Source organism: Macrobrachium nipponense, chromosome 26 (genome assembly GCF_015104395.2).
Source record: "Macrobrachium nipponense isolate FS-2020 chromosome 26, ASM1510439v2, whole genome shotgun sequence".
Lineage (NCBI taxonomy): Eukaryota > Metazoa > Arthropoda > Malacostraca > Decapoda > Palaemonidae > Macrobrachium > Macrobrachium nipponense.
In genome coordinates this window covers 55,713,771-55,728,359 of record NC_087215.1, presented here as the reverse complement: position 1 = coordinate 55,728,359, position 14,589 = coordinate 55,713,771, and the positions used below count along the sequence as shown (strand labels likewise).

At 38.7% G+C, this 14,589-nt stretch overlaps 1 protein-coding gene and 1 long non-coding RNA gene across 2 annotated transcripts in view; both read left to right on the top strand.

Annotated features, from left to right (window-relative positions):
- The first annotated feature begins 526 nt into the window (after window positions 1-526).
- LOC135199840 (uncharacterized) lies at window positions 527-3,409 on the top strand. Its single transcript, XR_010311132.1, has 2 exons — window positions 527-801; window positions 2,176-3,409. It is a non-coding gene; the product is annotated as an uncharacterized LOC135199840 (long non-coding RNA).
- Window positions 3,410-14,100: 10,691 nt separating this feature from the next.
- The window catches only part of LOC135200285 (zinc finger protein 23-like), a 33,036-nt gene continuing 32,547 nt past the window's right edge, over window positions 14,101-14,589 (top strand). The window contains exon 1 of the mRNA XM_064228776.1: window positions 14,101-14,241. The gene's annotated coding sequence lies outside the window, so the exon portion shown is untranslated. The remainder of the gene's footprint in view (window positions 14,242-14,589) is intronic.

Genomic DNA, 14,589 nt, shown 5'->3' with positions numbered 1-14,589 from the left:
GCTCTGTACAAATAAAGAATGAGCCGAGAATAACTTTAGTAATGATAATTATACCTACAGCCTGATAATTTTCGATATGCTAGGCGAATCATGTAGCGTGTTTCAAGTAGGGGTCTCATACTCTGGTAAACACTTGTCAGCTTTACTTACAATAGCCGATAGACCAAATTCACAAATTCTCTTCGATTCGCTTACCATAAAAAATCATCTGATTTCCACCCGAACTCGGTTTCCTACCAGAGGTTTGCTACGAGACTTATTTTGACTGCAACTAAAATGTGGAATCGTTTGCTCAATGCAATAGCAGGGTTTGTTAGTTCTAAATGTTGAAGCGATGAGCAAATTAGTTCCTGCCTTCTGCTGATGTCTTTTGAATTCAGGTGTAGCCTATAGGTTTTATTTCCTACTCCATCTTATTTGATTTAGACCATTTTCTTATAAGTTGCCGCTCTTTGCAGGCTGATTTCCGTTTGACTTCGTCCATTAAGGATTTTCCATTGCAGATTTAGAGAAAAGGAGAAAGCAACTGACACCACAACTAGAAGAGCATTCCGGTTGGTTTCTTCAGTCCGAAGCCAGCAATACGTAATTTTCGTCTCAAATACGTAATTTTCGTGGATTGTTACACAGTTAACTGGGATATTGTCTAGTATGGGAGGGTTAAACAACCACTACCCGTTATCTCTCCTTAACCACTACTACTATGCATATTTACCTTTCTTCAAACGTCACACTCACCAACCAATCTCGGTCTGGCTTCGGTAGTGCTCGTCAACTACGAGTAGGCTTGTGATCCGCAAGGTAAGATCATCTATTTACCTTGGTGTTCCGTAGCTTTTGTGTTGCTATCGAGTTTTAATTTGTCTTTTTCTTATACATCGACTTTAAAGACATTTTCCCAGTTTTGTATTTTTGGAACGTAAGTTTTGACTAATTTTTTTCTGCTCCTTCTAGGTTTGCACGCACGCCTGTACTTACCTATCATTTTAGGTTTATTTATTAATTTATTTTTTTAAGACTTCTCTTCATATGAACATTTTTGTTGTGTGATGTCCTTGTTATCCATGTTATTCATTTTGTTATTGCTTAGAGAATTGCCGAATCAGGGTCATTCTAAGCTGGATTGTTTGTTCCCAAATTTTGTTGGAATATTGACAACAACTAGGCCTTTCATATCCTACAGTTGCATCCTTTGCGTTATTGACATTATTATTGCTTTAGGGAAATGGCTTTTTCAAAATATTTCGTTGTTCCTTACTGCTTTTGCAAAACCCCTGGTAGTAATACTATAAGTAATGTTGTTGTAGTTTGCAATACTCCTGCTATTACTTTGATTGCCCATTTTTTTATTACCTTTGCAAGATTTTTCGTTTTCACTTGCCAAATCGATTAAGATTTCCCTCGTTACTTGCATGATGACTGCATTTCATCTCTAAGCTTTTGTATCATTTAGAAAATAACTTTTAAGAATAATGAAGCCAATGGCTCCTCTCTGACGCCATTTGCCTATTCTGACGAACATTGTAAACATTTCTTTCTATATTTATCGACTATAAGTACTTTAGGCCACATGCCTATTCTTTTTAAATTAAAAGAGGCAAACATAGTGTAATGAAGCTCTGCGTCTTTTTTATGCATATTACAGTATAAACATTATATTTAAGTATGGCCAAAACCTGGTCATTCTTTCTTCCCTGTTTGTATTCTGGAGGCACTCGCTTGCTCCAACCATAAGTTTAATTCGACGAACTGTTCTTCGGTTTCTTTAGAATTTAGATCTTGTTTAAGACTGAATTTTAGTTCTCAGAGATACAGTAATGCTGTGCTGGTAGTGTTCCGTGTAGCCTGCAAAACTTTATTTTGGTTTTCAGTCAAGTAAGTCTCTTAGATTAATGTTTTGGTTATCAAAGTTGGATGTTGACACTACCTTATTTTAATGTACACTTTCATTGATGTCTAATGATATAATTAAGACTTTATCAAAAGACTTGTTAGCAATGTGGAAACTTAACACAATAAACCAGAAGTTGGTTTGCATGTTATCTTGAAACGCTAACCTGCAAGATGCACAGCTGTAGGTATTCGAGTTTATTCACATTCATTTTTTGTCGCAGTACTCAAGAAAATTACTTAGGTCTTTTATGATCGTAAAATAATTTCTCTGACCCATTCCAGACGATGGATCTGCCAACTTTAACTCGCGCCTTGGCAGAGGCCAAAGATGACGTGGACAGAATCCTGATTGTGTCGGTGACAAAAGAGATTCCGAGGTCACAAAGCCTTCAGGAGACAGTCAACATTATCCTTGCGGTGATTGGGAAAGAACATATAGAAGACATAGAGGTCTTGTTCGACACCACTTTCGTTTTGGTGACCTTACACAGAGGTCACGAGCACGTTGTCGATGTCATTTCCATGTTTTACCACAAACACTGGATCTACACCTTCTACCATCCGCATCCCATTCCAGGGAAGGTGGAGGGAATTCTGCGAGGGTTTCCCAGGTTCTACTCTTTGAGAAATATGGAAGCCTTACTCGCTCCCCTAAAAGATAATAGGTTTGGATTTAGCGATTTCACCACAGAGTACATCCCTCTCGAAGGAACAGACTTCATGAGCAACGATATCAAGGTCACAGCCCACATCAGAGATCTTAGTTTGCCTAGAGGTAATTTTGGTCTGCTCTTTCACACCATCAGAGCAGGATCCTTCCGGGGCGATGTCAGGTTCAAAGTTGTCGCTACTCTCCACAAGGAGGATCCGAGCTTGAAGTTCCCGGTGGAAGAAGACTTCGAAGTGGATATTAGTAGATGGATGCCCAGTTGACATTTCAAGCGTTTCTGATCACATTCACTTGGCTTGCTTTTATGTAATAACAGATGATCACTAATGTGTGAAAATATACAAAAGAAAGTTATATTCCCTCGAGCGAAGGAGTAATATTTAGATTTTACTTGCATGATTTTAACATTTATCAAAACATTTTGTGCTGATTTATGAAATTAGTGACAATGGGAATATAATTTCTCATGTTTCCAACGAATAGTTTTTAATAGTTTGTTTTAATATAGGCTTCAGGAATTCTATGAACAACGCATATGTAGTTTTTCATTTGTACTTACACCAATTAATTTAGAATGCATTGTCTACCTAAAGTGTATGTGTGAAGACTATATTAGATTTTAGTAAGCATATTCTTTTAAAAGTACCTTTAACGGGACTGTTGTCAAAGAAATTAGTATAACTTATACTTTTTACCCATTCATATTACAGCTGTGAATTTTTCGAACTTTTTGTCCATATTGGGTAGGTACTAGTTAGCAATTGACAAATACGGCTGCCTGTATCCTATACATAATTGCAACCTTGTATACATTTAATTGAATAATGAGATTTTTTTAAAGCTTGACTGCTTTTGTTTATTGCGTTATCAAACCTTATTTTTCTGTATGAGTTTTAGGGTCCGGTAATGGCCACAGTCCATTTGCCGCCCCATTGACTATTATATGATATGCAATACTAAGGGTATCCCAAAGGTGTTTGAGGTGGGTTGCCAAAATAACAACCTTGGGCATTGTTTTCTACGTACACATTTATGCCGCCATTATCTCAACACCCATGTTCGCAAATATAGTTTTACCGGAGAATCTTAATGAAAATATTTTTGTCTAAATCCATGTTTTCAAGGACAAGGATTAACATAAAGCCTTTAAATGCGCTATATTATGCATATTTAGTATAAAAATATCATATAATAAATTACTACTTAAAGCACATGAATAACGATAGTGATAATGGTAAGAAGGTGGAAGAGACTAGTTTTTTGTATATATATATATATATATATATATATATATATATATATTTATATAAAATATATTTATATAAAATATAAATATTTATAACTTTTATATTTATATAACTGTTATATATATAATATGTGCGTATATATGTATACATCTAAAACTAATGGTGAGTATATCTATAAATATTAGCCTTCATTAATAAGAAAATAGCTCAAGATGGATGATTAGGCCATATTCATCACCATTTCTGCTTTCCTTTCAGATGCCATGGAAAATTTATATTTGGAGCAAGACTGTACATCACCAATGCAGGCGAAACTTTAAGGCAAAAAAAAAAAAAAAAAATCTGATGATCGCTCTAGGATTGCTGCTGAAATTTAGATAAACATTCCCATCCACTTTAACTTGCCAGTCCCTTATTGTGCAATATAGCGAATGGTAAAGTTGACCAAACTTAGTCAATGTACATGATGCATTGCAAATTGGAGAGAAAATGGTAGCATGATAACGTAATAACCTACCATCTGGTTTTCATTCAAATATTTCCAGCTCGGTAAAAACAATGGAGCAGCTAAAGCTTGGCATTAGGAGACCAGACTGGTTTTGACTTGGAAACCATTTTCTTGCAGGCCTGTCCACACGAGCGGGCCTGATCGGCGTGCTCCGGAGTTGACGGGCAAATTCTGGCGGGCTTACTCATGAATGTTTTCCACACAAGTGAGGCGATGGAGAGGTGGGCGTACCCGACGATGCCAGTGGTGTGTTCAGTGCGGTACGATAAACATGGTGCCTACCGCAAAGATGATGATGTTGTATCATGATAATTGCTTTGTGTGTGATGAAAAAGAAGAGAATATGGTGCAAAGAATGGCACGGTAAAAGAAATGTATATGGTTAACGTACGTCTGCCAGGGTCGAAGTTCAAGCCATTGGGCGGCACCATGGTGATTTTGCTACACGAGCACGACCCATCGGGCAATTTGACGGTTCGCCCATCAAGTGTGCCCGTTAGAGGGGAAGTCCGCCGATCAGGCCCGATCGTGTGGACAGGCCTAAAGCCTTGTCATGGTAGGACAACAACCCAGCTGGAGTTGGAAAACATTTTTCAGTATGAATTATGTGCAGTCCCATCATCTCTTATTGATGAGTATGGTTGCTTACGGAATGGCACTAAATCTCTTCTTACCAAACGTCTTGGTGTTCTGCAGCCTTGAGCGCACCAGCCCCCAATATTATCATCGTGGATGCGCAACAGTTTCGATAACATATAACTGGCTTCATGGTGATGTAACTGCTCTTGTTGACAGCATGAAGCGTTACCTCTCTGAATACCCCCAAACATTGTGAAAAGATACTGGTATTTGATAAGTACGATGACCATGAGAGACAGGGTTGTTGTTGTTGTTGTTTTCGATTTAGCTGACCTTATGCTAGCATATGGGCTCTTATTTGCTCCTAGAGCAGCCCGTAAGAGAGACCGCGACGTGGTAGTGAAAGTACTACAAGCTACAACTTTACCCTTACCAGTCAACTCCCCAGTAGGGATGCCATTATGAAGAACCAAAACAACAAAAAGAAGCTTTCAGCATTAATATCCTCTATCAGCTTTGGCAGTGGTATAACTAGAGAGTCAAAGTAGTGGTGCCTTTTTGCACGAAGAAGCTGATATTACAATGATCGCATACTTGCTACAAAAAGCAGAAAGCAACAAAATAATCAGAGTTCTTAGTATAGGGATACTGATGTGCTGGTTCTGCTAATTTACTTAGTTTAAAGCAGAATTGCATTCAAAATGTGAAGTCCAACAGGACTGTCGGAATGGAGAAATCATTAATATAATTGAGACTTGCAAAAAGTTGGATCCTAAATGTTTGCAGTTGTTTGGCATGCATTCACTGACCGGTTGTGATAATGTGTCAATCCATTCAGTAAAGGGAAAATAAGTGCTCTAAATATCTTGCTGGCTGGAAATTTTCCTGCATTGGGTGAAATACTTGGTGAGGAAAATGCTACCAAAAAGTGAACTAAGAAAGCAGGACAGGAATTCTTTGCTCAGTGTAAGGTATGCCCCAGGGGATCTCGATGTATATGCAGCCCACCATAAAATTTACACAAGGGAAAAAGGAAAACCAATGCGAATCATGAATTGCCTCCCACAGATGCCAACCTGTTCCTCCATGTTCAGAGAGCACACCTTCAAATGATATCATGGTTAGCGGCTGATCAGCCAGGACCCCCAACAGTAGACATTGAAAAATTTAGATGGAATGTGAAAGATAAAGCAACCATCCCCTTGTGTTGCTACTATTTCACCAGCCCCTCCTGATTTGATAGACGTACCTAGTTGTAGTTGCAAAGGAGAAGGCAAAGCCTGTAGTCATACAACTTGTTCTTGTCACAAAAGTAAAATATCTTGCAGTGTGTACCTACTGCTTGTGTAGAGGTGTTGATGGATGTTATAACCCTTTTCTGATGAAACTAGATTAGCTGTAAGAAACTGATGGTTCTAATATCTCTGATGTAGATGATAAGTAGTTAGAACAAATAATTTTCTTGTCTTAAGTCTTGTTTGCAAGACTCGTCAGCATATCTGTTTTAGCCATTTTTCATGTCTGTCTAAGCCTTTTTTTTTTTTTATCTATGTATACATTAGCAGTGTTCATGAAACACACTACATATGCATTTTAGAGTAATTTTGGCCTTGTAAAATACTTTATTACCTTAGAATTGATAATAGCTTAAAGTAGTTGTCTATTTTTATATATTCTTATGAAGTAGCTTATCTAGTAATTTTTCAGTTTTACAGAGTGTGAGACCTGTTTCATTTTGAATCAATTTAAATCCATTTTAAAGAAAGAATGTGTTATTAGCATACTAGAAATGCAAGATACTATATATTTAATGCTTTATTTTCATCCTTGATCTAAAAAACATGGGGTTATGCACCATTATCTTCTCATTTCCATACTTAGATCCAGAGTTATTGAGAAAAGTTGTTTTTCCCTAATGGCAGACTTTTTTTGCCTTAAAACTAAAGTTGCCAAGAAAACACCCAAGGAATGTAAAGAAACCAAGATTGATTGATTGATTGTGTATTATATCTGGCGTCACAACATCTGGGTAATTGACACCGAAATAAATTAAATATAAAAAAACTAAATTTTTGATAAATTTCATATAAAAATCTATAAATATATTATATAAAAATTTTGTTCATATATAAAAGTTCTTACATAGACAATCTATGTATAATTTAAATTTGGTTAAGGAGGCCAGCCTCCCTCATAAAAATATATAACTGCTCTATATTACAATCCTTTCCAAGAATTGTAGCTAGGATAAAATTACCTACTCTGTCACGACCCCAAGACGAAACTATGTCTCAAATTCCCAAGTCTGGGACATTCAACCAGCAAATGTCTCACAGTCAAGGGCACAGTACAGTTCTCGCAAAACGGAGGATTTTCACGAGACATCAAGAACCCATGGGTGAGTCTTGTATGTCCAATCCTCAATCTGCACAACATCGTTTCTTGTCTCCTTGGCATATATGGATATGACCAAGGAGACACTCAGACGTGATACTACGCATTTTTTGATTGTTTAAAATATCCTCCCACTGGGACTGCCAACATTTTTTAATTCTCTGACCTACTAGAGGATACAAATCCCGATATGGTAGTAGGCATCTTGTGGGTTCTGGGGAGCTGACCGCAGACTTTGCAAGTTGGTCAGCTTTCTCATTCCCAGCCACCCCAACATGAGAAGGCACCCAACAGAACTTTATTTCTTTTCCTCTTCTTTTTAGTAAAAGCAGCCATTCCAATATATCTAAAATCAGAGGGTTTAAAGGGTTAAAAGATTCCAGTGACTGAAGAACACTTCTTGAGTCACAATATATAATAAAATTACTTTCATTCCGAATTAAAACTTCCTTTAAAGCCTTTAAAATTCCATATAACTCTGCTGTAAAAATTGATGCAACAGATGATAACCTGCCACTCCTCTCTACATCAGGGAAGACTACACCAAAGCCGACGCCAGCATCTGACTTTGAGCCGTCCGTGAAAACTGCAGTGGAGTCGTCATGTTGCAAGGAATGTTCTAAAAATATTGACTGCGTGGCCTCACTGGACAATTCTGTTTTGGTAAAATTGAAATATCTGCAGAATTTTACCTCTGGGAAGTTCCAGGGGGGACTAACTGAATATTTTGCTGGTAAAATCTCGACCCTTGGCATGTTTAATTCACGAACAATGGTATTGACTCTAAAAGCGAATGGATGAGGTTGCTTGGGGTGATTTTCATAAAACTGCCAATGCCTTTCATTTCTCATACAAATGCTGGTTAAAGACTTAGGTAGTCTCTGGAATCTATACCAGCTCCGAACCAGCAGACGCTTGTAATGAAGATCCAGTGGCACCTCATCAGCATCTACAAGCATGCTCTCGGTGGGAGATGATTTAAATGCTCCAGTACACAACCGTATTTCTCCATGATGAATTGAGTTGAGCATTTTAAGGCTATTTGGCTTTGCAGAAGTGTACACCTCACACCCATAACTTAATTTTGAAAAGACCAAGGCTTTATATAATCTCAACATCTGAGTTCGGTCTGCACCCCACGAAGTGTGAGACACGACTTTCAGCAAATTCATTGCTTTTAAGCATTTTGCCTTAATATATTTCAGATGTGGAATCCAGGTCAGCTTGCTATCAAAAATCAAGCCAAGAAACCTTGTTTCACCAACACATGGAATTCTCTGCCTATGAATGAATAGATCTGGATCAGGGTGGATTCCCCTTATACGACAAAAGTGCATAGTTACAGTTTTACTGGCGGAAAATCTAAAACCATTAACCTCAGCCCACTTTATTATATTATCAATGCAGAGCTGAAGGCGGCGTTCAGCCACTGCCATCCTTGATGCTGCAAAGGAAATCGATAGGTCATCAACAAAAAGGGTATATGTTATATCTGGGGGAATTATTTTAGAAACCCCATTGATTACCAAGGCAAACAAGGTTACACTTAAAACACTTCCTTGTGGTACTCCTTCTTCCTGATTGAATACATCTGACATTATTGCTCCAACCTGAACCTGAAATATCCTATTTTTTAAAAAAGCCTTAATAAACAGGGGCAAATTGCCTCTCAGGTTACATTCATAAAGGACCCTCAAAATGCCATATCTCCATGTTGTATCATAAGCCTTCTCTAGGTCAAAGAAAACAGTGATGTGATGTTGCTTGTTGGCAAAAGCTTCACATATTGAAGATTCCATTCGTACCAATACATCAGTTGTGGAGTGCATACTCCGAAAACCACACTGAGCAGGCGACAGATATTTACCTCTTTCCAAGTACCACATCAATCGTGTGTTCACCATTTTTTCCATGATCTTACACAAACAAGAAGTTAATGCGATAGGACGATAATTTTCTGTCTTGAATGGATCTTTTCCAGGTTTCACAAATGGCAGTAATTTCAACTTCTCCCAAAGCTTGGGGAAGATATGTTCTCTGTAAATTCTGTTAATTAGGCTTAATATGAAAAGTCTGGTATTTTCAAGGGTATGCTTAATCATTGAATATGTTATATCGTCCAGTCCAGGAGCTGATTCATTACATTTATTCAAGGCTGATTCAAATTCTCTAATAGTAAAAGGAGCATTGTATTGCTCATGTCTTAAGGTATTAAATCAATTTCGACCTGTTCTATTATCCGTCTTTGAGCTGAATAGGGTCTATCATCATTTTTCTTCGCAACATTAGCAAAATGATTAGCAAACTCATTTGCCACTAACTGGGGGTCTGCTACCTCACAACCATTCACCTTGATAACGGGAGGTTGACAAGGAGTAAACTTGCCTGCTATTTTCTAACTCTCTTCCAAACTAGAGTCAGAGGAGTTTTCGAATTTAGTGAAGATATGAATATCGTCCAAGATTCTTTTCGTGCTTTTTTTATTTCCATGCGAAAATGAGCTCTTGCTTTTCGAAATTCTACACGATAATATTCACATTTTCGTCTGCGGTATCTGGTGAAGGCAGATCTATATTTCTATGAGTTTCCTGGCATTTACGTGTCCACCAGGGAACTGGTCGGCGGACAAATTTGCCCGAAGTCCTAGGTATAGATTGAAGACCAGCTGAGAACATCATTGTATTCAAAAAGTCAAGAGCGTCATCTACACAGGGAAAGTCATCAGCAGAGTCATCTATTGAGCTGTGCTCCTGGAATGTTGACCAATCAGCTTTACCAATGTTCCATTTGGGTAGCCTTGAAGATGGAGGACTTGATGCTACACTCACCACTATCGGAAAATGGTCACTGGTAAATCTATCATTCATAGTTCTCCAATTAAAGTCAATAATACAGTCATCACTACATATAGATAAATCAATTGCTGATAACGTGCCTGTTTGAACATGAAAATGCGTAGACTCCCCAGAGTTGAGGATCCCAACATTTTCATCTTCTATGATGGAACCTAAACACCTTCCTCTTTGATTGGTGATGATGTCACCCCAAAGAGGATTTCTGCTATTCATATCTCCCAAAATAACAAAAGGGCGTGGTAACTGTTGAATAAGAGATTTAAATTCATTGATGGGGAAGGCTTCATTAGGTGGTAGATAAAGAGAGCATATTGTATATTTTCTTTGCAAATGGATCTGCACACCTATCACTTGCAATGCTGATTGGATACTGATAGGATTTTGTGGGGTGTCATTTCGAACATACAAAGCGACACCACCATGGCTTCCAATATTCAAATTATAGGTGGAGTGATAGGATGTATACTCTCGTGGGCTGGGGCACATATTATTACCAATCATTGTCTCCTGCAGAGCTATACAAACAGGAGACACTTCTGATATGAGCAGCCTTAATTCTTCCCATTTAGCTCTTAATCCCTGACAGTTCCACTGTAGAAAATGAATGAATTTACTTCCCTTTAGAGGCTGTTAAATTAGAGCCTCTTTTAAGAGCTTTCAGCTTACTGACTTGCTCCTTATTTCTGGAAGGAGACCGATTATTTATGGCTGCCTTCCTTTTCAGAGGGTTATCGGTCTCAGGAACACCAGACAAAGCTGATGCTGCCTGAGGAGGGGTGTGAAGGTTGGACATTGGTGCATTCTCCAAAGGATCAGAAGCACCATTTAAAGCTGGTACAGCCTCCAGTGAGGTGGAAGTGCCAGGTACACCTGGCACAGCCTCCAGAGAGGCAGGAGTCCCAGAAATCATTGGTTCTGCTTCCATAGAAGCAGAAGTGCCAGAAAACCACTGGCACTGCCTCCAAAGAGGCGGGAGTGCCAGAATCAACTGGCACTGTCTCCGAAGAGGCAGGGGCGCCAGGAATTACTGGCACTGCCTCAGAAGAGGCAGGGGCGCCAGGAATTACTGGCGCGGCCTCCAAAGAGGCAGGAGCACCAGGAGTCACTGGCGCAGCCTCCGAAGAGGCATGAGCGCCAGCAATCACTGGCGCTGCCTCCAAAGAGGCACGAGTACAGGTCGTAACTGGTGTTTTATTAACATTAGTTTTGGTGACATTGATATTTCTTCTTCGGTTGGCAGCAACACTGGAAAAAGATATTCCTGGTCTAATGTACTGACTCAACACTCTCTCTTTTGCCTCTCCAAATGTGATACGTTCGGTCACCCTTAATGTCTGAATTTCTTTTTCCATGATGTATACATCGCAATGAAGTGAAGATGATGGATGATTTTCTCCACAATGCACACATCTGGCCTCCTTATTACATATGCCATGCTCTGGCTCCACTGCAATTTAACACAAGTAGCAGGCTTGCCTTGTAATTTCTGTCTGCATGACCCCAACATGTGTCCAAATTCTTGAGATAAAAACATCTCCTCGGTCTTGGGATATACTGTTTAACCTTAAAACGTAACCAGGCTGCTTTCACTATACTAGGCAATCGGGTGGAATTGAAAGTAACAATTAAATCGGGAAGTGGGACTAGGACTCCATTTATCTTCTTCTCCATTCTTTCAATTCTTATTACCCCTTGATCCCTTAATTCCTCTACGAGCCTTTCCTCAGAGTAAGTCAGAAGCTGGGGTGCATATATCATGCCCTTGGAGTAATTCCAAAAAGCATGTACTGCACACTCTACTTTAACTCCTCCAAGGTGAGATAACGTTTTTAGCTGTTCACTCTCTTTTGCCGAGGCAGATTCCACTGTCAGCTTTCCTCGCCCCTCAGAAGAAATCTTAGGCTCTCGGCCACAGCACCTGACAATATCTTTATATACATTAAAAATGTCACAATCAGAGTCTTCCAAATTAAAAGTCAAATATTTATCATAAGAGTTTTCAAACATTCCGGGTCCTATTTCTGTAACTATATTTTTACTAAATTTCCCCTTACTCCGTACTGGAGCATAGGGTTTCAGTGTGATTACACTGGAAGGTTTTTTGGAGTTTTCCAGAGGAAGGTTGCCAGTGGACGTTCCTGCAGTCATCAACTGTGCCGATTCATTACCATCAAAGGGTCCAGGGGTACTTGATTCTTTATTTGTATTATTCATAAAGATCAAAGTATTGGTAAAAAAAGAAAGAAAGAAAAAAGATAAATAAACCTGAAAACCTTAAAAAGACATCATCAGCCTTTCATGAAGTTTATTCTTCCACTAATGGCACAAGTGAGAACCGACTCCCAAATGTCCGCGTCCCTACCCTACCCCACAGGGGATGGCACAACATGATTAGAGTGGCCCAAGTGTAAGCCAAACCCGCTTGATAGGACTGAGAGTATTACCAGAATACAATCATCCCCACCCTAATCACATTATGGGCAAACCGGACAGAATGCCGAGAGTCCTATCCGCAAAACTAGACCCCCCTGGAATCCGTGGTCCAGCCCTGCAAAATAGTTCCGCCTGATATCACTCAGGTCCGAACATTATCGGGCAGTTGATGGTCCTGCCACAGTTCCCACTATTTAGCTTCAGATATAAAACCCAGTCCCAGCTATGATATCTGGTGGGTTCCTTTTTCACTTGTCCTTGGGGCTCAGCTGCTGATCCAACTAAATTAGTCAGAACTTTTCCTTCTTTCTGCAATATTTTCATTCTTACTACATCCTTCTCCTTCATGTAATTTTTTTTCTTTTTTCCCCTTTGGATTAATTGTGGAAATTTCCACCTTTGATAAAATTTACTGGACCTGGTAAACAGAAAAGAAACCAAGAAACCTTTTACTTCAGAACATTCATAGCTTCACTTGGCAACTCTACTAACACTGCGAATATCGTAAGCATAAGTGCATGAACTAGCAGGCTAAGAATTAATTTAATTTTGTATATTTTTTCTTGTCTCTGTGGTCTTATATAAAGACAGTTTTTGTTTAAAAAAAAAGGAAAAAAAAATCTTGGGAATAAGTTCGATTCGGGTAGACATGGAAATATTGTATTGACTGTTTTATAATTGTGTGGACAGTCTTGAATTACAAAGACATGGAAATATTGTATTAAGTGCTTTATAAATAAGGTGAAATGAAAGCTCTTAGGGAGGGGTTCTAGTTAATAGCCTAATTATCAGCCGCCCTTTGGAGCGACAAGTCTGGCAGCGCATTACGGATATACGCCGGGGTCCAGTAACTACTGAAGACACCAAAATGCTTTCTCTCAGGCCTTCGTGTAGCCTACATCCCATTACCTCCAGACACTAGTTGCATATGTTCATCAAAGTATTTTTTAAAATTAAATAAATACTTTAAATTAATACTTGATTATAGGGTCATGAAGTAAGTTAACTCGCAACATTAAGGTCTTGTTTTTTTCTTTTAACCCAGGGAGAAGTCTAGTAGGCAACATAAATTACACTTAAAAGCGCAGTTCATTAATATCTTAATTTCTGAAATTCTTAGATAATAAGAACATAACCAAAGAATAAAGTAGAATTAATGTAACTGCACCTTGTCATGAATCAGACTAAAAAAATCCCGAGTCCTTGCTTATTCCTGGATACAGTAAGCTAACACAGGCGGTCAATGGCCACAAAGAGTTACGTCTTTCATTTACGTAGAGTCTTACTGAACTGGAAAGAATTTATAGCGTAGCTGTCTTATAAGCCAGCTCTGTGCTTAGGCAACCCGTGTCTTTACTTACATTATGGAAAAACATAACGCCAGTATCTTCCCACGAAGGATTGCAATTTAATTTCCCCATAACGATAGTAGACACAGACGTTAAAGAATTATTTAGATACATGCAGCAGGAAGATGAAAAGTGAAAATATTAACCACGAATTATATTTAGAACACTTTAGATTTAACTTACAAACATTGCTGGAACAAAACAGAACCACTGACAACGGCGTCTTCTAGCTGTGTTTTGACGCCCGATTAATGTCTGAGGCTGTGAAATAGTCAATTGCCCACTGGCATTTTCTTGTTGACATACACTCAAGGTACAGTGTGATCGTGAATGTGTGTGCAGGTATTTTAAGGAGCATTACAACCAACAACTGTAGCAAAACGTTGCAGGAGTAATAGGGTAGCTACCTACTACTAATATACTACCTAGGTATTAACTATACCTAGGTAGCTAGTACTACTACTACTAGGTACCTAGCTGCTACTACCTAGGTACCTACCTACCTTGGGTACTAATGGTGTTATGAATTATAAATCTTCGCAATATATACTACCTATATAGCTATAGGTATACTGCCTAGTAGTATATATGCCCTCATGAAACCGTACTACCTAGCCTAGCCTAGGTAGTGGCTATAGCTAGGTACCTAGGCAGTACTATC